Raw genomic sequence first — 6,466 nt, 5'->3', positions numbered from 1 at the left:
GTCTTTAGAGTTAATGTTAATGTTAATCTCTGGAGATGATAACTTGGTAATCGAAATGCGCGTCAGACAGTGTGATTGTTAGTGTTGATGTATTGGTAGCATAAACAATATGTTCGATATGAATATAACAAACAGTTCCACAAATTTCAACTTGACGACTTACAATATAACAACCGTTTTCAGCGAAGTAAGTATAGATATACTTCAAACTAAATTGTCCGGTTAACCGTTGATGTGTTTATGAATAAATCGTAAATAAGAAATAAAATAAATGTAGAAATAAATAACAAATCGAGAGCCAATAATAAGAAAAATAAAAAGAAATTGGTACGGACACATCCACAGAATTGAATCAAATAGACTTAAAGATTTGTAATAAAACCAGTAAGAAAAGAAGTAGACCGCGAAGAAAATGAATAAGATGAACAAGGAAGATAGAAGGTAGGAAAGAAAACTCCGTAATCGAAATAAAAAGATTAACAATAGAAAGAAAAGAGTTATTTATTACAAGAGGAACCCGAATCTTCCTCCGACAATCGAAAAGGTAGACGGGGAAAAGAAGAAGAAGTTATCTCTTAAAATAACCAATATATTGAACTTTTCTGTAAGATTGAGGTACACCCTGTATAGCTGACATGGGGTAAACAATTAATATTGAACTGTACTCCACCAAAACACAACGTTTAACCTTACGTTCTACCAGGTTTATGCACAATGTACGTTCCATTTCTATTTCTATCAGCGACAGCGCTGCGATCGTGATTCCGAGCATGCGCGGCAATTACTCTGAATCAAGCGAAAGAAATATACGCCATTTTCAGAGCGCTGCTGCCGACGTATTCTATGTAGCGCTTCTTTATGACATCAGCCTTAATTAAAATCTGTGAAATCAGATCTAATTCGTGAAATTGTTACTAAGAAACTGAAATTTCGAAAACTATGCTCATGTTGAGTACCCAAAATTCTCACTGAACAACTCAAAAATCACAACTGGGCAGTTAATTTCAGTTTTTGACACGCTAAATACAGATGGTGATGATTTTCTTTCTCAAATAGTCACGGGGGATTGAAACTTGAGTATCTTACAACACCCCAGAAACTTAACAGCAATCAATGGAACGGAGGCTCACTTCATCCCCAACGAAAGTAAAGTCTAAGCAAATCTTGACATCTCCAAAACTCATATGCTCCGTTTTTTGGGCGAGAAAAGGCATTTTACTAATTGATTTATCACCATGATGCCAAACAATCAGTGCACCTGTTTACAATGAGACTATTAAGAAACTGCGCTATACAGAACAAACGCCGAGGACTACTATCAAAAATGTTGATGGTAACGAGTTCACCTGATTGAAAACATTTTCTATGAAGAAGAAATCCAAATACTTGTGCCACGCTAAGACAAATGCTTGCAAAATTTCGGAAGCTATATAGATATTTAGTTCAACAGATGCAGATTTTGGTACAACAAAAATTTTTTCTACATCTATGCACTTTTTCTTTATATAACCTAACAGAATCTACTTTGTGAATATATCTCGTAATTTGTACACTACAGATTTTGCAAGTCAATCGAGTTATTATGACTATTGGTTCGTTTAAATTTATTCCCGAGTTTTTAATCGTATCTTGTCACAGGTTCTGCAATCCCCTACATTTCTACATATTCTATAAATTGCGACACAATATTTATTCTGATATCAGCAAAAAAGTAAATACTACACCGTCTATCTAGTGAAATTCTAAATTCAATATTTTAGAAAATACCTTGTTGAGTGGTGAAAACATTGTAGACCTCGTAAAAGTTATTGAAAGACAAATTCGAAGTGGAAGGAAGCGTTCTTGTGAAATATTAGTCAGGCATCATCACCTCCATTGCTACAGTTTTTATTTTAGTACAACCATATGTTTTCTTATCCACTATATATTATATCTGGGACAAACGATTTCGATCTTTTCATACAACAACGGGAGCATTTATACTCTCTATACGTAATATATATTTTAACAGTTATAATTTGTACTGAGTATGAAATATTTTGATATTTGGGCATTCTAAGCTATTATAGATACCAGGTGCGACCCAAAAATACGGTGGATGATTATTTATAACAAAAATTACTAATATTGAATCTTATTATTTAAACTATTATGTCTCATACCCTCATGTATTGAGAAAAATAGTCTTAAGTTGGAATCTATTTCGGTTTGTGGAACTTATAAGTTGATCAAAGCCGCAACAGTTTTGTTTCAAGTTGGACAAATGTGCCAATGAATCTCACGAAATTTCAAAACATGGTGATAAGAACTACAAAAGATGTTTTCCAAGTGATATGAGCGATTTAAAAGTAGTAAAATTCTAGAACGTTCTTTAACCGCTAAAACAGAATAAAATGTATATAAATTGGATAAACCCTTCGCCATCACTTTATTGTTATCTGTCTCAAGCTTGTAAAAGTGTGAAAAAAAATTTTATTTTGTAGAAATAGTTAGAAGAATATCATACAGATAAAATAAAAATCTTAAAAACTATTTAATAATGAAATTTTAAAGTTGAGTAATTTGTCTTGAAAATTCAAATGGTTAAACTTATTTGTCGCCTTTTATTATTAATGAGACCAAAATATTTTGCAATATACTTTGACGACATTTCAATTTGAACTATTCATGTTTATTTTTATCTGCAAATTTAGAGTACAGGTATATATGTATATCCTAGTACTTTACAGTACTCTTAAATTCTCCCAATCCTGTTTGAAATAATTAGAAATAAAAAATCAATTGACATCAATAACTAAACTTTTATTTCAATTTTTGAATGTTGACAGTAATGTTGCAGCTACTGTTACCAGAAACATTTATTGTAGGAATTACTGGATGTACTTCTTTATTTTCAATAATGCTGGAAGATGTGAGGTTTTGGCTTAAAAAAAATTTCACCCCCTTGTATCATTCTTGCTATTTTCTTCTTACTCTTGAAGAATTTTTCCAAATATTTTTCAGCCACTGATGAACTCTTCCATCCACCATGCCGTTTTAAAACATTGATATCATCCCCAGCGTTAGGGGGATGATAACTCATGGGATACCCATAACAATAGGGTCGTTAGGAAGACACTGACGTTAGCTCAGTTACTAGTTGGCTTCCTTTGCTAAATACTCGCGTAGATGGAACACTGGAATCTTGAATACAGAGAAACTTTTTGTACATTGGGAAGAAAAGGAAATACATGTGCGTTATATTTCCACCATATCAGTGGATCTTCTTTAACATCAATGACTAGTATATTCATATATTGTTCAATTTCATTTTTAATTTTTATATTTAAACCCACAGCATTACTACCTTCAACAGTTTTCATAGATTTAAAAATTCATGAAAGTCCGCTTTTCTTTTTTCCTGATGTCGCAGCTCTATTCTCAGAAACTGGAATTATTTCTAATTCGCTACTAAGTTGTAATATTATATCTCCAATTATCTGGTTTTCTGCAGAAATAAAAAAGGATCCTTTAAAACGTGGGTCCATGAAGGTGGCAGTCTGCAATAGTTTATGAGTTTTCTCGTTGCTTTCATATCTGATTTTAAGTGTGTTTCTCCAGACAGAGTTTCTGAAATGTTTTGAATTGGAGTTAGTAATTCCGGGATAACATTCAGGAGTTTCAAATCGTCAGCGTTTAGTATCAGCTTTTTGTAACGTCCATTATTATAGGTATGTAAGAAAATATAAGAGATTTACTTCTTGTTGAACAATTATCTTGATTAAATTTAAAAGAGACCACCATCGCGTTTCAGAAAAGGAAGGAATTTTTGTTTCCTTGGTGTTGTATTTTATCTAAATTATTTTTAAATCTCTAACAGCTTTCCAACTATGTGCAAAAATATTCTGAATTTTTTTAATTTTACTTATAGTTTCGCTTACTTTTGCATTTTCAAAACATTTATTTACTGCAATATTAATTGCATGTCCAAACAACATAAATGGGCTATTCCCATATCCTTAATAGCTTTTGATACATTACTTCCGTAATCTGTGGTAAACGATGTATTTGCTTTTTCTTAAATACTCCACTCGTTTAAAATAAGATTTATATGATTACATAAGTTTTCAGCAGTATGATCTTCATCCATTTCATAACAGCCCAAACAAACGCTTACTAACTGATATTTTCGTCTACAAAATGGCATGTAAGGGAGATATAGGACCTGTTTGCAATGGAAGTCCAGCAATCGGTGGTACAAGGTATAAATTTGGCTTGTTTTAAAATGGCTTCAATAACTCGGCGCGTTTCATTGTACAAATTAGGAATTAACTTTTGTGAAAATGTGTTTCTGCTGGGTAATGTATAGCTTCCATTTAAAACTTGTACACATTTTTTGAAACCGTTTTTCTACTATATTATATTTTCATTTGTAAAGCTTTTTATGGACGCTTGTTTGGAAGTTGAAGGGACTTGTATTAATGGAGGTACAGACACCTTCTTCATCACAGATGATGAAGAAGAAGTCGATTCTGTCGATACTACTGAGATTTCGTCTACATCATCAGTTTGGATCACGATATTGCTTGGCGACAAAAGATCTTCCATTTCCTCTTTATTACTCGACATTCTAAAAACAAAAGCATTTATTAGTGATTTTATTTTATACCGGTTCATACCTGATTTATTATCCATAATTAGTTAGAGTAGCTCGTATATCAAATAATATAGCTATTTCGTTTATACGCAAATTATTTGTTGGCCCCAGTTTTGCCTTCTCCTTATATAGATGGTTCAAACATCTCCTTTTTAACGTAAGTATTCTTTGTCTTTATGCTCAACAATTATTTTTTAATTTTACCTCAGTTAGAAATAATTTATTGGCCGAAAAAATCAAAATTATCTCTTATTTTTGTTTTCCTTCTCCTGAGGGATTTTGCTCAAAATCAAACAGAACTGACCATTTGTGCAAAATTTCCAATGGATTGTTCAACTAACTGCAAAAGTGTCGGTTTCGGGTGTCGGCCGACACTTTTTTGGCCCAGCTCGCATTCGGTAAATGCCTAGAGCGTAACGATCGATGAGGAACTTCGTTCCAAAAAACGCACTATATCCTTGTACCATTCATTAATACAATAATAAGATGAGTAGTTTGTATTATGAAATAATATTTACCTTGATTCATCATCGCTTATTTCAGTACTCGCAGATTTATCTGTTCGATGAATATTTTGCATCTCAGCGTAAAGAAGTGGATGCTTTGCCTTCAAGTGATTCCTTAAATTGGTAGTTTTACCACATGACTTAATGTTTTTTTTACATTTTCTACAAACTGAGGTGTCTCCACCAGATTTATTGAAGTAATGCCAAAGTAAGTAAAGTAAAAAACATAATTCAGACAAAAAATGCTGCATCTGCACCTCATTCGCATTATTTTTATTACCGACTGCAAGAATAAACTTTAAACTAGCTAAACTAAAAGAGACCGGGATCGGACTCTTTTATGATGTATACTGCCAAAAGTGCCAAAGCGTCATATCACAACGGTTCTAATAAAGCAAATGATCTAATATTTTATGTCCTGTGATCCAAAAAAAATGCAGCAGCAAAACTAACTATGCGGCACTAGGCCGCAAAGGTTTCATAAATATATATTAAATAAAATGAAAAACTTAGAAAGACGCGGGCCGTTGGACACTATTTAACATCAAAGAAAATAATGATATTTTCTATTTTTTTTAAGGTAAATGCCATTTGTAAAGAGCTTTTTAAGAATAATTTTTGTACCTAGTTAACTAAATAAGTTTAAATGTTTAATACTTAATTATCAATATGTAAGTATAATATATATTTGGTTAAAGCGATTAATTAAAAGGGAGTCTTACTTAATTTTATGTAAAGCTCGGAGACAAAATGAAATTAGACACGAGTACTTTTCGGAAACTAACTATAACCCGGGTTCAAGTAGATCACCTACCAGCTGATTGCACGTTCAATTTTCAATTAAACCTCAGGAACCTATCAAATACGCTGCTCGTGAGAATAGTAGGCATCCATTACAAGGAAATAGGATAATTTTTAAAGTTCAAAAACTCATAGACAAAAACAATAACCCATCAGTTGATCGCATTTACCCAGTAGTCTACCAAGGTAGAAATGATCCTATCATATGTCTTCGACCCGATCAAGTCCATCAGTTTCCGAATAACCATAACTTAGTTTCCAAACATTCAAATTATGATCGGTTTAACCCAATCATCATAGTTTTCGAAAAGTCGTTCGGTATTCCAATTGTTCTATTTACTTAACAATATCATTTCGCTTCTTAATTTTGTTGATTTTCCTTGTGCTTCTTCTTCTATCTTTTGAACTGAGTTTATCAGTTATGTTATCAAAATGCCTCATAATCAGTTCCCATAATATGAATATTGTCAAATTAAACAATTTAGATAAATATTACTTTCAACTTGTGCATACATATTATTTC

The 6,466-nt window shown here is 32.2% G+C and overlaps 1 long non-coding RNA gene across 1 annotated transcript; it reads right to left on the bottom strand.

Moving 5' to 3' along the window:
• Positions 1-2,781: 2,781 nt before the first annotated feature.
• Positions 2,782-6,351, bottom strand: LOC130895320 (uncharacterized). Its single transcript, XR_009059455.1, has 2 exons — positions 5,957-6,351; positions 2,782-4,609 (listed from the first exon to the last, which is right to left on the bottom strand). It is a non-coding gene; the product is annotated as an uncharacterized LOC130895320 (long non-coding RNA).
• Between the last annotated feature and the right edge of the window lie 115 nt (positions 6,352-6,466).

Source organism: Diorhabda carinulata, chromosome 6 (assembly GCF_026250575.1).
Source record: "Diorhabda carinulata isolate Delta chromosome 6, icDioCari1.1, whole genome shotgun sequence".
Lineage (NCBI taxonomy): Eukaryota > Metazoa > Arthropoda > Insecta > Coleoptera > Chrysomelidae > Diorhabda > Diorhabda carinulata.
The sequence above is the reverse complement of the archived record's forward strand: the minus strand, read 5'-3'. Positions and strand labels throughout refer to the sequence as shown.